Genomic DNA, 21,267 nt, shown 5'->3' on the forward strand with positions numbered 1-21,267 from the left:
GTCTATAACCATAGATACACTATAGTATTCATTTTGTATATAATATTACCATCGACTATACACAGAATTAGACTTTCCTTCCGATGTAAAAATTTGAAGCAAAAAAATATATGAAATTCTGGGCTCTCTCACCAGAGGGTACTAGTGAGTTGGGTTAGATATTGATTAAAATCCGTGCCAACAGCTGATTTATTTAACACGTGACAGAGTGACACACAATATTGCCATTACTTGGTAGACCAACGGATTGCAGCACGTTTTTTGGTCTTCAAATTTTGTAATTGGATGGGAGTCTACTTGTGTATGTATAGTCAATGCTATTACTAACTCTACAGGGGCCACAATTAATAAGACTTGTTAAATCTATGAATGATGTGAGTGAAACAGGCTGAATTATTTTGTTCTCATATAGCTAGCAGTGTACAATCACAGACCCTTGACCCGCCCTTGTCCACGATACAAGTACAGTGTAGTGAAGGGTAGGCAAGCTGCTTCATGCCTTATCCATGAGGAAGATAGCCGTGGATACAGAGACGCGGGAGATAAACCACCAAAGTACAGTTCCATCCGAGATCAAAATTCCGCAAAACTTGTAATTATCCTCGGCCAGGGGTAATGGCACAATCGGGGGTCATAAAATAATCCGAGATAAGGATCAAAATGCGGCCGCGGCTACCCGGCCAATCAAACCCTCAATTCGTGCGTGAAAAATCGGCTCCGTGGGGCATAAGGTGCCCGCTCCCATGCCGCATTTTCATATTTTCTGCTTCGATGTTTACTATGGTAATCGAGTACTTCTTGCAATTTGTACTAAAACAGAGCATAATGACTTTATTCATGACAATTGCTTCGGTTTAGAAGATAGTCGTGTATTTTCCCAATGAAAGAATAAACATTTGCATATAAACGTAAACTCGTGAAATAAAATGGTTTGCGTGGATTTGGAAAGAAAAGTTATAGGACCATACATTAGCATAGCTTGATACTACAGTATACAAAGGTATAACTATAGACCAATTTAGAGATTCAAGACAATAACGACCTTCTGGATTAAATGGTATAGAGAATTGTACGATTACCTGCACCATATGGGGCTGTTACGAGGTTGGATGTGTAAGTTACTCATCAAATAAAGAAAAGTGAGTTCAGAGACTATGATAATGTTAGAACCAGAGAAAAAGCTGGACAAAGGCTAATATTTAGCTAGTATTTCTAAAGGGAGAAATGTTATTTAAGGACATTTGCAAAAAGAGTTTAGGATATAGGACCACGATATAGGTCGTTCCAACAAATCAGTAACTTGTCTCTTATGGCCAGAAGGATACCTAGGAACGCGGGCATAAGAGAGTTCAGCATCTAGGACCTCTCTTGTCAGAAACATAAGGAAGAGGGCAGAACAGAGTTCAGCAACAAGAATCTCCCTTGTCAGAAACATATCATCTAATGAAGAGGACAGAACATGGTTTAGCATCTAGAACCTCCCTTGTCAGAAACATTTCATCTAAGGAAGAGGGCAGAACAGAGAGTTCAGCGACTAGGACCTCTCTTGTCAGAAACATAAGGAAGAGGGCAGAACAGAGTTCAGCAACAAGAACCTCCCTTGTCAGAAACATATCATCTAATGAAGAGGACAGAACATGGTTTAGCATCTAGAACCTCCCTTGTCAGAAACATTTCATCTAAGGAAGAGGGCAGAGAAGAGGTCAGACACCTTTTAGCCAGAAACATATCTATGAACTCCGGCAGAACAGAGTTCAGCATCTAGGACCTCACTTGTCAGAAAAATATCATGTAAGGAAAAGCGCAGAACAGAGTTCATCTTGTAGGACCTCGATGGCTCGGACCACCTGGAGGAAACTCGCTCACTAATTGCCAGCTGATTGAATAATTCAACACATGCAACCTCGGAACCGGACCATCCCACCGACGTTTCAATCTGTAATTCGGCTGATCCTGCTTCACCTTGATGCAGAATAACGGCGGTGAATTGAAGTAGTGCACCTCAAGCCTGGTAGTGTAGGGATGGGAGGTGCACTGTAGTAGAGAGCAAAGAGATGACTGCTCGGCGATGTGCCTTCAGGAGTAGTTATACTGTACTCATGGGTGGAATGACCAGGACACCTTTTTACAAAATAATAGTTTTACAATGCAGTTCTCTGCTTGTAATATTGAGTGGAGCTAGAATATTTATTCAATATTTTCCAAAGTCATTGCTACATCTGGTTGACGTAAATGGGATGTCTACTTCTAGTATCCAAAGTCAATGCTTAAACTGTTTCTCGTAAATGAGACCTCCACTTGCAGGATGTAAAGTCAATGGTTCTTTTGGTTCTTAAGGCCTGGCGCACACGGTCGATTTTTCGATCGGCCGATTAAAAAATCTGCCAAAAATAAATCGCCCTTGACTTATGTCTAGGCGCACACGTGGCGATTTATTAGTCGAGAAATAGATTTTTTTGGTGCGTTTAAGCTATCCTAAAATGGACTTTGTTGAATTAACCTGTGTCTGTGCTCTTCTAATTAGATCAAAGAAAAAAAGAAGACAACTTAAATATTGGGTTCATCCGATAGTAAGTCGGATACTTTTAAATCGACAGTTTTATAAACTGTCAACAACAGTAAAAATTTCTTTAATTACTAAAGAATGTCTGTTGAAAGTTTCAGTTTTTATTATAACAGCTGTGGACTTTTTTTAGCAAAGAAAACAACACAACTCACACTGAAGTTCACTGACTCCTGTGGAGAACAACAAGCGACTGGCCGATTTTTTAGTCGACCGTGTGCGCGGACTGATAACAATCTGTACGTTACAGATTTTCGGGCGACAATCGCCTCGCCTACGAATCTGTGGCAAACCCCAGATTTTAAAATCGGCGCAATTCTCGATCGCCTGTGTGCGCGCTTCCATTCAAATACATGATGCACAGATCGGCCGATGAAATAGTCGCCTCAAAGTAATCGCTCGTGTGCGCCTAGCCTAAGAATTAATTGTCTACTTGCAGTATCCAATTTCAATGGTACATTTGGATCACATTGGATCAGCATTTTTGCAGTATCTGAAGCCAACGGTATATTTGGTTCACATAAATATATAATGGCCATATAGATTATCTAAAGTCAATGGTGCATTAGCCCAATTCCTATGACCCTAATTAGTTATACATTTTATAGTAAATTATGCTCAACGATATTAATCTGATTGTTCTTTCCTTTTGTTCTGCATTTGTAATGTACTTGCTTAGATGATTCATGAAAACAATATGTTTTCGTTTTTGTATTCATGGTAAGACCTGGACCCGGGACAAATTTACTGTTACGTTTTGAGGTCCCTAGAAGCCAAAACACCATATTTATATATGTGTTTGTTAGCACGATATTTCCAGCAAAAATGATCCGATTTTGATTAAATTTGGTATAAAGGTGTAAACCTACATTTATTTATTTGAACCTACTTTTAACCCTAAAAACATAAAATTTTTCAATTTCTTGTAAAACCATTTTTAGAGCTTGAAAAACGAATAGTTCAGTATGTTGAAGTGTTTCTATGCGCTTAATTGTTACAGAGAAAATTCCAAAAAATTGTATTTAAAAATTTTAAATTTAAAAATAAACTGTCGTAGTTTGACTGTTTATGGAGATATTTTGATCAAATTTGGAAACTGCATTTATTTTATACTAAACTACAGTATTAACATTTCTAAAGAAATACACTTTGTAGTGTTTACCCTCCCTGTTGCAGGAAACCACTGCAGTGGGGGTATTTAATGTTATCTTCCAAACACGCATATTAGAACAGAAACGCTATGATTTGTTAAACACAAATTACGTAACTGATCCAAATCCTAAACTAATAACAATAACGTATGGTTTTACTTTCTTGGCCAGTAACAATATTCGTTGATGTCTATGATCCATACCGCTTTGGCTTTCTGTTTTAATATTCGTGATTGCAAATAATGCCATGGCTACCTACAAACCCATAAGGTAGTATGTGGAAGCCCTATCTGGATTATGTGGAAAACAAAAGCAGAAGAGTATTATAAGAGCTTCGCTCAAAAATGGTTTTACATCAGTTTTTTAGGAATGTTTGAAAAATCTGACATTCCTACTGTACATTTACCACCACTTATATATTGACTGTTTTCCTTTTTTCTCTGTAAAAAACTTGTTATTTGTTGCAGGCATCCATTAAATGTTCAGATTTGCTTTATTTTTTTTTATATATATTTATATTGTTGTTGTTATCTACTATATATTTATTGTTGTTATACTTATATATATTTATAAATATATTTATTGTTATCGTTACATGTGTACATATTTATTGCATTGCTGGGTTGAAATGTTTTACAAAAATCTAATTAAATTCTACAGTCTTTTAAGGGAAATATTGTTATGTCAGAAATCTCGAGCCAAGTAGATTTTTTTTGTAAATGTACCCTAATGGATATTTTAACAGAATAGTTGAAATGACCCAAAGTTGTTGTATCTAAGATAATCAAAATAAGTGTATCAATCCCGGAAGCATATTCAAATAGGAATTCTAATATTAAGTACCTGAGGCTGTTAGCAAAGTTCACTTCATTCGAATGGTCGATTAAAATGTTTTTTTATTATAAATGTAACCAAAATCCATTTATTACTGTACTTCCTGAGAAATTATTTTCAAAACTCGTTTACTTTAAAATATTTGTAGTACAATTTGTAGTTGCCCACTACTTAAGCAATACTTAAGCATTAAAATTATTGCAATTGCTGATGTACGTTAAATGAAAATTTCTTCAACATATACGCAAAAATGTACGATTTGTTCATATATAAAATATAAATCTAATAGTTAAAGCAATCGCATAAGCAAAGTTAAAAAATATATATAATCAGACCGAACAAGTCTCACTTTGCAAACTTGGCAAGTAGTCTGAACACTGCTCACTTAAGGTTGCTTATTGAATATTTTATACTTTATTTTTACCATCACCTTTACAGACCTAATAAAGACTAAATTGATGTACTTTTAATTAGTGAATTTCCTGCCTTCCTTCTCGTCGTTTCCGTAGTGTAGTGGTTATCACGTGCGCCTCACACGCGCAAGGTCCCCGGTTCGATCCCGGGCGGAAACATAATCTTTTGGATCACCGAAAGTGTTTTAACAAGAAAATTCTAGCTATCTTTTTCTTTAGAAGTACACTACTAAAAATCCTTCGGCTAGTTGCTTTAGGTTATATATAAATACTAGCTGTACCCGCGGGCTTTGCCCCGTTTAACTTCATAAGTATTCGCATGGCTCAATCACGTCCTGGTTGAAGTTCAATATATATATATATATATATATATATATATGCTATATATATATTTTATGTATAAGATATAGACCTACCTATTAACAATTAATTTATTGATTTGCGTTAAGGAGACTTTAAGTCATTAGAACTGATTCTTGACGAATGCATACTATTAGCTTAAATTGTTTTCACATAGAATATTTTTTTAAATACCTTCAGTATTTTTTGCAGGAAGTTTGCAGGAATACTAATTTGTATTTGTTCTTATTAAGGATTTACGGTGGTATTTAATACTGTATTATATTTGGTAAAGTGACCTGCTATTGTAGTAGTAGACCTTTTATTTATTCATAGTAATTATTCATAGTAAATAGTACATTATATTGATGTTATTAGTTAGGTTGGTAGTACGGGATGTTAGAGAAACCCGCCTAAAACTGACCCCAGTTCAAAGGCTTCCCTCCATCCAGTGATTATCATTCATTTGATGAGAGTTCTTTTGAGATGAAATTCTTGTGTTGAAACTTAAAATGAACTTCATCCCAACCCAACTTACACGGCCTTGATTACGTTCTCGACATGTAGACATGGAAAATGTTTGATGAATTCCTGAAAAATGCAAAATTACTAAATATTGTAACATTTTTAAGAAAATATTTTTTGGGCTGTAAGTCACATCCGACGTATATAAAAAATGTCTGCGCAGTTGCATATATTATTAGTCTTCTTAAAATTCTTAAAATATTATTTTATCTTGTCAATATTGCAAAGTGGAAATTGTGCAGTGAGCGTCAATTTACCTCTTACAACCGAATCGAAGGATCCCGATACTATATTAAACCGAAAATTACCCAAGGTTAATATAGTTCAAATTTAAAAATACATTTTAAAATACCTCACCAGTAGTTATTTTAAATCTTCAAACCACCATCAGCTCCTGCTCGTAGACATAGTCACAGCAGTGACGACATTCAACGATACTCTTAAAACGAATCGATAGTACGGTATTTAGTTATCATAACTACACTATACTCATACCGTGTATGCAAGCTTTGCGTGGTAAATGTATCTGTTGAGAGTTAAAAGTATCCACGAAGATGCTCAAGCGATTTTAGTGTATTCCTTGCACTTATTTATTTAAAAATGGCATTTCACCAAAACAAGGAACAACAACAACACGCCCTATTAACAAAAATGTTTTTACCCACCAAGAGTCAGTAACATTCTTTGGTCTTCCGAGAATGTTAAAACATTTTGCACATTTTGGATGTTGTTAATATCCAACAAAACGCAATGTCAGTTCAGTGCTAACTTTTCTTGGTATATAGCTTTCCGATAGTCCGTGTCCGAAACTTGGTTACCCAACATTTGAATCACATATTCAAAGTCATACTAGCCATTCGAAGGAAGTTTTTGAAGCTCCCGTCACACCTTAACTCACCCAACCAAGGATCTACGTCATCATCTTTTAAATCTTGCAACATGCCACATCTACTATTATCTATTGATTTTATGTGCTTCGCAAAAATCAAACAGGCAGCAGCAGCAAGAAACACCTTCATCCTGCTCAGTGTTCTACTTGATATTGTCGTGGGAACTGACGTAGAAGCGGGGATGTGGGTTTTATGGGTTAAAGATGGGGGTTTCTCATTTTCACCCTGAAAACATAACATTTTGCAATTTCTTTCCAAACCATTTTGTAGAGCTCATAAACAAATAATTTAGTATATTGAAGCATTGTTGTATGCCAAAAATCCCAAAATTGTGTAAATTTAAAATTACCATGTTATTCTTATGGAGAATAAATACACTGTTGTAGCTTGCTTGTCTATAGACATATTTTAATGAAATTTCGTTTACTTCATACTAAGTTTTCAATATTTAAATATAAATCCCTATTTTCTTCCCTGTATCAGCAAACCTAAGTAATCATTAATATTAATGATATTTAAATAGGAAAAAATCCAACAATTATAAGGGAATAATTTTGTGGAATTCTAACCATGTAGATGGAAATTCGCTTAGTCTGCAGGTTTGCTGCGGCGGGGGTATTTAACTATTTCACCATCGCAGTAACACAATGAACAGTTCGTCCAAACATACTTTGGGACTATTACTAAAGATTTAGGTGCAGCCAATAACAACCCAGGGACAAAAACTATTGCAGTCACCAAAAATAAAGGTAGTTGCACAGTTAACCGAAAAGCGGCAAACACCTTCCTCATGTAAAGGTGGTTGAACTGATGGACAGAAGTGCCAATCCGCACACCAGTAATTGCCCTTTCTAAGAAGAGGCATTTAAAATAAAACGATTAGACGATTCCCACCAGAGGCTGTAAATGAATTCCTCTGTCGACGGCGCCCGGTGGCTCAGATTAACTGCATCAGCATCAGATTGGCGAGGCTGAGGACCTCGTGCTGAGTACTGTGCTGAGGTGTCGAGTTGGTTCCCAACAGGTCAACGACTGACGCTGCAGCATCAGCAGAGTCTGACACCACGGTCAACCTGAACAACAATTAACTGCTTGTTATTCTAATACGAAACTATGCGATGAAAGGATGAGATACAGATTAAATACGGTATTTGCCAACAGCGGCCAATGAGCCAGGGAAGACAACGCGTTTGGCAATGTTTACAAAGTTAGATTCAAACAAAAATAAATATCTCTATTGATTTTATTCATATAACACTCATCAGTGTTGTCTTACAATAGCTATCAAATTATAATGAGCTAAAGGGTTACTAGCATTGGTATTGGTTTTAGATTTGAAATCTACTGTTACGTGAGTCAGTAAAAGTAGACATTGATGGCAATAAGACTGCGCTCAACTATCCACAATCTTAACACGAACAATACAGGCCCACAAGTAGGTATCATAATATGAACCAGTGGTTTCTGTACCTCCAGGACCAGTAACTGGGCCCCAGTAGCCATCTATGTGACCAGTATAAAGAATCTAGGCACCACAATCTCTTCTGCGTTGCCAGTGTGAGGTATCTAGGTACCACAACCACTTACATGTGGCCAGTATGTAGTATCTGGGCCCCGCAATCTCTTCTGTGGCCAGTGTGAAGTATCTAGGTACCACAACCCCTTACCTGTGGCCAGTACCATAAATAAAACATAGTCATCTATGCCAGTACGTAGTATCTGGGCCCCGAAATTTCTTTTTGGCCAGTGTGAAGTATCTAGGTACCACAACCCATTACATGTGGCCAGTACCATAGATAAAACATAGTCATCTATGCCAGTAAGTAGTATCTGGGCCCCGCAATCTCTTTTGTGGCCAGTGTGAAGTATCTAGGTACCACAACATCTTACATGTGGCCAGTACCATAAATAAAACATAGTCATCTATGCCAGTAAGTAGTATCTGGGCCCCGCAATCTCTTTTGTGGCCAGTGTGAAGTATCTAGGTACCACAACCCATTACATGTGGCCAGTACCATAGATAAAACATAGTCATCTATGCCAGTAAGTAGTATCTGGGCCCCGCAATCTCTTTTGTGGCCAGTGTGAAGTATCTAGGTACCACAACATCTTACATGTGGCCAGTACCATAAATAAAACATAGTCATCTATGCCAGTAAGTAGTATCTGGGCCCCGCAATCTCTTTTGTGGCCAGTGTGAAGTATCTAGGTACCACAACCCATTACATGTGGCCAGTACCATAGATAAAACATAGTCATCTATGCCAGTAAGTAGTATCTGGGCCCCGCAATCTCTTTTGTGGCCAGTGTGAAGTATCTAGGTACAACAACCCATTACATGTGGCCAGTACCATAGATAAAACATAGTCATCTATGCCAGTAAGTAGTATCTGGGCCCCGCAATCTCTTCTGTGTGGCTAGTGTGGAGTATCTAGGTACCACAATCCCTTAAATGTGGCCAGTACCATAGATAAAACATATTCATCTATGCCAGTACGTAGTATCTGGGCCCCGCAATCTCTTTTATGGCCAGTGTGAAGTATCTAGGTACCACAACCCCTTAAATGTGGCCAGTACCATAGATAAAACATAGTCATCTATGCCAGTACGTAGTATCTGGGCCCCGAAATCTCTTTTGTGCCCAGTGTTAAGTATCTAGGTACCACAACCCCTTAAATGTGGCCAGTACCATAGATAAAACATATTCATCTATGCCAGTACGTAGTATCTGGGCCCCGCAATCTCTTCTGTGTGGCCAGTCAGTAGTCAGTACTAGTATATGGGCCACACGAGCGGCGAGCGCGCTCCACTGTGACCGGTTCCGCCAAATCTGGTCGAGGCTGAATTATGCAAAAAATCGCGGACGAGTTCGTTAACTAGCATTTCGAGCCGTAATTAGAAGAAAGTCATAATAAGTCTAACGAACCTCAGTCCCGCTTCGTGCCACGTTGTTTTATTTTTGTACCTCGTTGCAGTTTACCTGTTCGTATAAGTTACTTAAGAAGTCGATTAGATATGGTAATGTATTTTAGCAAGAGGTCATTAAATTCATACGATCGAGTACTTGCCCTTTCGAGGCCAAGAATTTTAATGGACTTGAGTTAGATTGTGGCTAGCAAAGGTAACAACAAAATAATACTCCCTGCTAGTTTGTAAACATGTTAAAATTCGCACAAAACATTTAATTAGTATTGCGTTTATGTTAACATCAAAACTGAGACGTACGTATTTTGTCTCCTTCCTCCGGTCTTGGGGGAACGGGTTTAAATCCGGTTGAGCATCAAAACATGTTATCTCTGCGATCGCTGTATCGGAGCCCGCGTAGGAGATACCTGTTTTTATTAGGGGTTTATTTATTATTATACGTTTTGGTAAATAAATAGGGCCTTTACAACTGTGATAGTAAAATGCGGCACTGAAGGCAAAAACTGCGGCCCTACAGAAACTCACTATGTGACCGTTCTATGGTTAAAAAAATTAGACCTCACAAAGAGAATTTTCTCTACAGAGCTCCGTCCACCCACCCCAAGCTAGACGGCAAAACTTATAACTATTTTTAAAACTTCTTGCACCACCAAGCCTCAGACTGTAAAATGAACTTCGTCAAAGTTTTTAGGCAACTGGCACTCAGCCCTGCACTCCAATAAAATATCATAGTTACTCCCACCACTTACCCATGATAAAGGCTGTTGACAAGCTAATGGGAGAAAGTATGTATCAGATTGCTGATATCGTTTATTTTAATTTTAATGAGAATGTGTGATGATACGGCAATTACAACATTTCATTATTTTCAGCTGAGCGTAAATCATTTAGTTTAAGGATTATAATGGGTTTACTTTTTGGAGGTAAGTATACTCTTTTTATCGCAAGAGATGTAACAAATATCAAATCTGTTACATAAAAAAGACAAAGACCGACCCTATCTCGCGTTTTCTTTCCCTTATTCGTTCATTTCCGCCAATCGCAGTCCAGTTCCGCTACGTCGGTCGTGCTCAATGAGTTCCAACAGAATCGAGTCAAAGAAACTTTTTGAAGACCGATATGTTGGATCTTTATGGACAATAATATCACGGGGTTATAAACAAAGAAGCGAGGGTGTTATGTTCACGGTTTATCGATAATTTATTCCTTAATTACGAAGACGGCCGCTGTCAGCGCTAGTGTCGCCCGCATATCCGGTCGTCTCTACTGTACCGGAAGCGGATCTCTCACCCGTGGCCGTGGTCAGTTAGACACTTTGGCTCTTTGAGCGCTAAAAGACGCCGATTCCCCAGTATTTTGATTCATCCAGGTGAATTCGGTTGAAAATCTTTTGGCGCCTCTGTCCCATTGAGGCGGCTCTCTTTCATGGGCCGTTTGATTTTGTTGTGAGTTACTAAGCGGAAGTAAAAACACAACCTTTTGAGGGTAGGATATCACAGAAACCTAGTGTTTAGACTGATCACTCACTCGATTTAAAACATATTTGCAGGCAGGACACAACAGCACAACATGAGAAAATATATTTTGAGTGAAAAATAACGCCAATAAGTAAAATACAGATCAAAAGGTTATTTAGAAAATAATGTTAATATCCTCGCATATCACTTGTAGGAAGGGTAAGGGTTTGGAGGATTTTGGAAAAATTCAAACATTCAAAATAATGTAACAGCATGATCGATATACAAACATTTTCGTATAATTAAGATTCTCTGTAGGTTGACCAAAAAATAGTTATAGCTAAAAACTGTAATACTGTACTCTCTTTTTACTGTGTAAACTCATAATAAGAGATAATGAATGTTTAATGTTACAGTACAAAATTTACCGCTCAATGAATTATTTTATTCATTTGTCTATGTAAATGGAGTTATGATCGTTATGATATCGGTATGAAGTGGGGCTCGCTTTAATTCCTAATTGATGAATAATGTACCGGTAATGCAATGTTTATAGATTTATAATTGTGTTATTGAGTATGTTCTTAAGAGTCTTCCTTAGTGGTAGCCATGTTGGATTTCTTCTCCATAAGAACAATGTTAAACATTACATCATTTGTGGACACGTAACGGCGTTATTTGTTAAGATATAGCTTTGAAATTTATAATTTGTATTTTTAACATAATAGACTCGTGACTGAGGTTTTTGAATTTCGAAAATCCATTTTCATTTCCTTTCAATAATTAGCTTAATTTTAAGCTAATTAATAATCAATTATTCATTATAAAAATTAAAAATTGTGAAATAAAAAACGTCAATCTCTAGAGGACCAAAATTCCTTAAATTTAACTCCTTATCCATAATTATATGACAATTTGCTGATGAGATATTTGGACCCAAAGTTAACATTGTTCTTATGGGGAAGAAATCCAACATGGCTTCCACTAAGGAAGACTCTTAATGTGTTATTCAGCGTGCTTTAAAATGTAAGGTAGTCTTGAAGGGTCCGTGCTGTCGGACATTGTGGATGAAACCTCAATGTGTAGACATTATTTTCCTCGGATGAAATGTTTAGTCATGAATTAGTGCTCTAACATTAAACAAGCAGCACCGCCACCTTAGGTACAGTTGGGATTTTGTAACTAGAAGCGGTTATGGTGGACTATTGGGGTAGCGGATTTTTATCCCCCTGGAATTTTACCCCTGGGCAAACGTGACGTCACAAACCAGGAGGTAAAATTCCGGCCGCGAACTTTTGAGTTTCGCGACATCAGCTCGATGGATTAAACGCGGAATTAAACATATATTTTCACGGTTGTGAATTTAATCAGAACACATCAAAGAAGCATTTTCATTTCATTTCATTTCACATTTCTTAAAAAATAAATAAATAAAGATAGGCTACTAAATAGTGAAATGTTTACAATTAATTAAAAACAGAAATAAGAAAATCAAATATTCAATTTCTAAAATGGGCCAGGGGGTAAAATTCCGGGGGGTAAAATTCCGAGGGGTAAAAATCCGGGGGTAAAATTCCGGGGGTAAAAATTCGGCACTGTTTTCTGTTCTATGATTATGACATTTTGTTTGCTTTGATTTAACCTAAAAACTTGACAAGTCTGGTTACATGATCACACTACGGACAAAGAAGTTAATTGTCAAATATAGACCACCAAACCTCAACCGCTTCTGGTTAAAATATCCTACTGTGCAGTACTGATGTAGTTATAGAATGTGATGAGGTTCAGTACAGACACATCGTTACAGCTTCCATCAATCAAACTTCTGCTGTTTCAGTTTTATTCTCTTCACCATATCATATTGCCTTTTCGTTTTTATCGGATCATCAGGAGCATGTGCGTGCGAGCGTGAGTTAGTGTAGTGTTTGCTCTCCAAATACCTCATTAACCCGTGATTGCCAGGTGAGCGATCTATCTAAATGGCGATCAACAGCAGATTCATCATTTTAATTATGTCGTTGAAAATGTAATAATGGTGATTAGAGTGTATATAGATCGGCGCGATTGCCTTTGGATCGGGAAAGACGAAGAGTAAATCTCACATGAGATAAGGGATCGGATCGCAATGGGAAATGGACTAGGCTAAAAGTTAACTATGCTAAACTACTGGTGATACCAATGAAATAGAATGGAGAAAACACGAACTGGAGAAATATGGAGAACAAACACATGAAAAAGAATGGGGATAAAGATAAAAGTTCTTCTGGTGAACTGTCTAATGATAGGTTATAAACATTTGGTTTTCAGCATTGGAAACTCATTCAAAGTTAATAAACATAAAAATACAGAAGTAACCTTCATGTAAGACAAATATTGAAATATATGAGTAAATATGAGGAGACCTTAATTTAGGAGACAAGGAATTTAGGCAGCTAGAAAAATAAAATCATGAGGCTAATACTGTAGTTGCAAACTACGTACTCCACAATAGGTTTGGATTTTTTTCTTTAAGAACAGTAATTCTCCGTTAATTAGTTAGAGTAGGGAGATGGAAGTTTATAGTCTCAGGGTTAAAACTTACCTGAGATTTGTTCAGCTGTTTTTTTTTTTTAGTCTGGACAGTCAGAGTTGGCACTCTGTGGGATCGGGATGGGATTGGCACACTTGCTGACATAAAAGATAACATTTGAAAAGGAAGCTAAACTACGTAAAGCATTTTAAACGTAGTTCACCTGAAGGAATTTGAGATAAAATTGAGTTAGGTTAGGTTGGATTAGAAAAGGTTTAACCCAAATTCGAAATCTCACAGAGGGATATTATTAATTAAGTGCTTCTAAGCAATGTGATTTTTAATTTGAATTCATGTTGTAATTCAAACATCAACGTATGCAGAGTGCAGTTTGGTCCTAGTATCTCACATTTAGTTGTTTTTTTGTTGGAAAACTAAGTCGTGGGGATCATGCGTCTTAGTGCAGGGGGTAGTGGTCCATCATCCCCAACATATTTGACGACAGACCCTTGGCCAGAAGACCCCAGTACCGATTGCCATACAGTACAGCCAATTCACATCCACAAAACCTTGAACACTGAATGTTTTCCAAGCTATCGACAGGAACACGAACCGTATACACTATAGAGAAGTGTTGCCCAATGAGACATGACTATCTTTTATCTACTCCAAGGACTGGCAGTCAGATAAGGAGAGTCCTCTCTCTCTTTCTCTGGGATCTAGTTCTAATGAAGCTCCGGTGGTCTGGTGGCGCCTGGCCAGTGACCATCCTCTCCTTGAGCCTGCAACCTTCTCTTGTTCTTTGTCTGACCGTTACAACATTGGCGGTTGGATGGCTGATTGCGAATTGCGGAACACCGATTGTGCTGACAGTGTAACCGGTTTTCGTTACTAGGACTACTGGAAAACTCATATTCTAATAGGATTGGCAAACAACGTATTGCGTATGGAATTTTGTCGTTACTTAGGATCAAGTTAGAAGTCAATAACTGTAATGGCTAAATTTTATTTATAAAACAAATGGTTTTGTTGATTTTTGAGAGTTTTATTTGTTGTTATTTAGAAAATTCAAGCACTATAAAATTTAACCTGTTAAGCCGAAAGTGTTTTCCATACAGTCGAGTTAATGTTGTCTTACGTAAGGGGTTTATACTATAATGCTTATGCTATAATCTTTTAGATTGTTTTGTAACATATTTTGATGGAAAATTTACGTAATAATAACTTTTTTCTTTTTTGTAAGTTAAAAATTTCCCCCAAGGTTTGGTTTTATCGAAGAGACGGCTAAACGTCGAAAACACCTTAAAACAATATAATATTTAGGTGTTAAGAAGATGCATATTCCATGTGGTTTCACTACAGTATTTTTAAATGTTATAATGCATGCCATTATCCTTAACTTGATTATTAATGCACTTGCACATAATCTTAGTTTTGTAGATCTCTTAACGTCAGAGCGTAAGTTACGTGCAATATTTATCAAACTACTGTTTATACAAATTATAGGTTTAATCTGGAAACCCAAAGATTAGGCCTCATGTCAAAGAATTATTCCAGCCAATGTGGCACCATAGGTTGGTGACAACTGACAGCTTAAACTGTCAGGATATCAACCAGTCGGATGGAAATGATGACTTCAAAAATTATATACACTGAATCACTCGAACCCGTATACTGGAAAAGGAATTCGGGCAATTAAACCATTACAACAGCTGGAGATATGAAGAGCGCGTGTATTTGTGGAAGAGAAATGAAGCGCCGAGGCTGGGCTGAGATGAAGATAGGAGAAGACTATTATTAATGAAGAGGTGGAGTGCGGACGGTAGCGGGTAGCAGGCTGAGCGTGAGCTTCCAGTGAAGATGTGATTAATGTAACAATCAAACTAAACAATCTGGGGTGTAAATCAAGCCGTGCTGACAGAAGTGACCTCTGGCCTGGGCAGTACATCAGTCATCATTAGTCAGGCTGTGAAGAACTGGTGTGGTTTAGGTGGAACGAGGCAACAGGTGACGTTCAAATGAAAACTGACCGATCAGTGTTGACACAAATATATTCTTAGAGAGTGCACCAGGCATGAATAAGGACAAGATGCTTTTAACTTCGGGAGAATCCTAGGAAAAATGAAAATTCTGTACAAGCCAGATGTGAACCAAATAATGCTTACAGAAGTGATGTCCTCTATGGATGGTACACAATTAATCAATAATAAAACTGCATAAAAGAAGAATCGATGAAGAATTATTGAAAGAAAGGCTAGGTAAGAATACACTGGAGGTGTAGCTATAAGGAATGATTTAATGCGAATTCTACCAACCTTTTTAGTACATGAACTTGGGTAGATCAACAATTACAGACAAGAACATCGAACAAAGATGTTCATGGCAGAAGGGATACCTATCATACGGAGAACAAACAGAATCCTACGGAAATGAAGAATCGCCTAAACTACAGTTTCATATGAAATTGGAGTATCAAGAGCATACGAGCATGCTGTAAAATTATTGTTACAGCACAACAAACAGAGGCGTTTGTTGATCTGGCCTCGACTACTACTAGCCCTCATTATTTTAACAATCGGTATACATACTTTGTACTATTTAAATGCTCCAACAAGACGCTGAAGATAAGTAGTTGAATACATCCGGGTTAAACTTGACACAAAGACTCTCACTTTACTGCAGTCTGTTGCTATCACAGCTGCAGATTCTATTTATCATCAGAGATATCTCCTCGACAATGATGAATTAGAATCCTTGAAAATGTTCAACTGTGGACATTTATTCAATTTACCACATCGATCGTATCGACTGGTTGAATTATCACTATACAGTAGTGAAATGACAATATATTCTCGTCAGTGAACACATTACCCATTAGCCTCTCCACACATTGTGCTCTGTGCAGCAACGGCGAGTCGACGTCATCATTAACAGTGAGCTTGTGTATAGGCTTGTCCTCACACACACGGCCTTGCGCGATTTATTACTGACAGACCACTGATAATTCTATTTAACATCGTATCTTATTGTTACATCGTAAGTTTATCAGCATACTTGTACTATCCTTCATCCGCTCAGCTAATATACTTAGTTATATTTTAACCTGATGTAAAAGCAAAGTAATTTCCATATGTGTATTATCTTACTTTTAATAATGGAAAGAGGAGTTATTAAAATAATTGAGTTGATTATGCAAATTGCATATTGTTGTTTATGTTAAATTCACAGCTTTCTTGGATAGTGCAAGTAGCAGAAGATACTGTAGTTAGTTTTGCTACTTTTTAATGGCTCGTAATACTTGATTTTGTGGATGTTGACTTATGGTTTCTATCTTTTAGGAGAAATTGTACATTCTACACTTGGCCCTTTTTGTTGCAACGCCAAAGAAAAAAACAGCAGTCAATCCACAGACCGTTCTACTTGGTCATACATATTTAAACATGCTGGAGAACATCTTGAAAAGAGAAGACACCCATGCGTTTCCCACCCGGGCATAAACATTTAGGTAATCCATAAGGTCCAATTTATAAAGGAGAAAGTGCTACGTAGGATCAAGCTACCGATATTACATGACTTCGCAATTGCTTAAAATATCACTATGATTACATCTTGACAAACTTTTGTGATGAGTGACGTTCTTTAGTTTTTTTTTCGTGAAATCCATTGATTTGCAAATATTACAGCACAATAGCGTTTAGAACTTTTTGATAGAGAAATACATTCGGTTAAAATTTCTGGTTAGCGCTGGTTGTACGTCGTATGCTATATTGAATGAAGCTCCACCAGCAGACTTAAATCGAAGCCTTGTGGGATATTTCGGCTGTAGATAAGTAGGTATCTTATCTTTCATAGCCTCAAATTAGGAAATAATTATTGATTCAATTATACAAAGAAACGATTAAATCGTTATCTTCTTATAGTAAGTATCTTAGTCAAAGATTTTACTCTCAAGGATAACTAATTTGGTTGCACTGACCCAAAGAAGAACTTAAAAATAAAATTGTTATGGACTCATTCGGTTATATTAAACCGAAATATAACTGTTGCTGTTTATTAACCTTTGTAGGTGTCCGTGTAATGTTTATCCAGTGCAGTACCACTCTACCCCTTGGTTGGTTGGTGGCTGACGGCAGAGTTCCACGAAGGCCCGCCATCGCGCCGCGTCGCCGCCGACGGCGTCGTTGTATTTCACTGTTTTTCCCAGTTTTCACTCAACAATGGAGGGTCATGAACTCCACATTAACGGAACCGACAACCGGCCGCCACACATATGCGGGCCGATACGATACCGGTCCTGCACAACTTGCTACGACGTTTGTCCTCATTTCCTTTTAGTTCTGTTATATCCTAGGCGTAGTGTCCGAATCGCTAAAGAATGCAAACATAATTATTGTTGCTCCGCTGTTTCTATATGCAAATGGTCCAGATCCTTTGTAATTTAACGTCGTGTTTTGTTAGATCACCATTGACTGTATAGAATCCCAATGCAATTAGCATCTGGGTAATATACGGTATCGAGTACATATATAATAGGCCAATAACAAAAATATACACATTAGATAAAACTAAATAAACATAATATGACATATTTAAAAAAATAAAACTTGCAAAATTTTGTTTTTGTAATTTCTAGATGATTTATTTGTCAAAATGGTGGATTCGTGAATAAATGAAACGGAATGAGTTCCACAGAACTCTAAAAGAATTGATACGGTGATAATCTTACAAACCAGATATTTTTAACACTCCCATAACTATAACTGTTCATTTTTAATTTTTGGACCAAAGAAAGAAGACATTAATGACGGTAATGGAAATGATCAAAACCCACACAACCCTCTAACAGATAGATCTACACTTGGAACCCTCGTAATCTCGTGGGAGCCTGCCAGAGTGACACATCACATTTACACGTCGAGTCAGTTTCTGGGTAATCTGAGAGTACAGTATACAGCATACAGCATATACAGCAGGCAGGCAGCGCGATGCGGCAGTGTCAAGAAGATTGCACAAGTAACGTATTGTCCCATAACCTAGCCGGTCGTGCTTTGTTTACATCGCGCACGCTGACGCTGCCTAATAATACATCGACGCTGTAATTCACTCGCTTCGTACAATATTTTCAGAAAACTGCACTTTCTAAAGGTTCGCGCGGGGCGGCACGAGGGTTATCATTATAATAGAAACTAAATTATTATGTATTACATAAAATAGTAGTTAAAACGTCGGCTGGAGCGTTGACCGCGACTAGCAGCGCTCGCCGCCCGCCGCCCCGGTCAGGCCCCGCGATTGTTTTATATCTGGCCGTACTCTAAATTATTTCTGTTCGTTACTGCGGTTCGGAGCAGGATACGTTTAAATCATCATCAGCGCCGTTCATTTCATTTAACACGCACGAAGACATTCGATTATTTTTATGGCCCCAGTGCCCCCTCCCCCTCCCCGCTTGGCTTATTGGACCGGTATCGGTTGTTGAACCGGGGAGGCGCTGCGATTCGATACACCAAACACTGCATAGCACACCGTCGCCCTTTATATGTGATTCACTTTATATGATTTACTAAAAATCCGTTAAACTTGTTATATCAATCAAACCTATACATCAATTTTAATGACTGATGGATTACTCTGGGTTTGCCAATGTATACAACAATCTTCAAGCACCAGAGTCCCGTTGCAAAAAAGACTGCCATGAAGACTGTCCTTAACTAATTCACAAATCCAAATTCAGCTTATAAGTAAATAATTAATTAATTAAATTACCAAAATAAAAATCTTCATAAAATTCGAAAACACTTTCGCAAATGCATATCAAATTTAACTGTAGGTCCATACACTAAACAATTTGATTGTAATTACTCGGTTGCCTTTACCGACTACTACTACTACTACTACTACTGGTGAGTCAGTTGACTTGTTGAAATTCGACAAGGAACAAATGTTCTGACGCGAGAGAAAGTCTCAAGTGAAGTGGTGTAGACTATAGAGATGCAGTGAGTGGGCCAACGGGCCTCGAGTTGGGTAAGGTCAGTTTTCGGCGGTCCCTGCCAGTGCTGCCACTCGCCACGTACTATGACTACAAATTGTCGTGTCGTACAATAATTTAAATATCTGTGATTAATGATTGGTTCCGTTTAAGTAATTTGTTAAAAATATACTTTTTCAATACTTAAATTGTCACTCTTAGTAAGAGAATCGATGTAATTTGCAACTCTTTTTATATATATTCATATGAGTTCTCTACTTTATTACATTACACGATCTATAAGAAATGTTCGGTGCATTGGTTACTATGTTAAGACCGAGCAGAATTAATTATGTGTGAATCATTGACCTAAATAATCTAATTCACAAAATTATTAGAGAAAACATAATCATGCTATTGGGACTTACATTTATGATGGAGTAAGCCAAATCTAAATTGTTTGTAATGTAAATTATTCATCTAGATGTGCTCATTGTGTGTAATAAGTAAAAAAAATACCCCCACCGCAGCAAACCTGCAGACTAAGCGAATTTCCATCTACCTGGTTAGAATTCCACAAAATTATTCCCTTATAATTGTCGGATTTATTTCCTATTTAAATATCATTAATATTAATGAGTACTTAGGTTTGCTGCTACAGGGAAGAAAATAGGGGTTTTTTTATTGAAATATTGATAGCTTAGTATGAAGTAAACAAAATTTCAAAATTTAATTAAAATATTTTTATAGACAATCAAGCTACAACAGTTTATTTATTCTCCATAAGAATAACATGGTAATTTTAAATTTACACCTTTTTGGGATGTTTCCGTAACCGTTGTCCATACAACAATGCTTCAATATACTAAATTATTTGTTTTTGAGCTCGACAAAATGGTTTGCACTAAATTTAATCAAAATCGGAATCATTTTTGCTCGAGTTATCGTGCTAATGGACACATATATAAATAATAAATAAATAATATATATATATATGAATTTTACGGATGGTGTTTTTGGCCTCTGGGGACCTCAAAACGAAAAAGTGAATCGGTCCCGGGTCCAGGTCTTACCATGAGACCTACGGTAATAGCTTATTCCCTATATGGAAAATTCGCTAAAACAAAAAAAAACAACTAGATACTATGAACTAATTTCTCTTCCCAATTAAATACAATCTTTAATAAGGTTCAACGGGGAAAATGCATAACTTACAATATCTAGTTGTTTTTTTTTGTTTTAGCTAATTTCCCATATAGAGAATAAGCTATTAATTTATGTCGCTTTTGTGGAAAAGAGTAAAAGTGATAAAACGACAATGTTTGGTAGTGCTTGTAGTTTCTACTTGGACTCTTACGCCAGCTGGTATCAGGTTGTTACTACAGCAAGGGTTGACGAGTGAGGTCAACGGAGGGTGCGCGCCTTCAATTCAAATAAGCAATATGGATACTGCCTCTTTTTTGCATCCTCAAATTAATTGAAGGTGCTATTGGATATCTTCTTTCTAAAATGTTTTCATACATAAACTATGTAAAATTTGTTAATTTATTTATAGTAAATTTAATAGTTAATTTAATATCAGTTCATACAATTAGCACTAGTTTAATATTACTTCATTTAAGACTATGTCTGAACTTAATTTATGCGGAATAAAACAAAATATGTGACACCTCATATACAACATTATACATCAGGT

The 21,267-nt window shown here is 37.0% G+C and overlaps 1 non-coding gene across 1 annotated transcript; it reads left to right on the forward strand.

Annotated features, from left to right (window-relative positions):
- Window positions 1-5,047: 5,047 nt before the first annotated feature.
- On the forward strand, window positions 5,048-5,120 carry Trnav-cac (transfer RNA valine (anticodon CAC)). Its single transcript has one exon. It is a non-coding gene; the product is annotated as a tRNA-Val (tRNA).
- The last annotated feature ends 16,147 nt before the right edge of the window (window positions 5,121-21,267 follow it).

Source organism: Macrosteles quadrilineatus, unplaced genomic scaffold (assembly GCF_028750875.1).
Source record: "Macrosteles quadrilineatus isolate MER2022 unplaced genomic scaffold, UCM_ALF_1.0 Scaffold_1__1_contigs__length_201487025, whole genome shotgun sequence".
Classification (NCBI taxonomy): Eukaryota; Metazoa; Arthropoda; class Insecta; order Hemiptera; family Cicadellidae; genus Macrosteles; species Macrosteles quadrilineatus.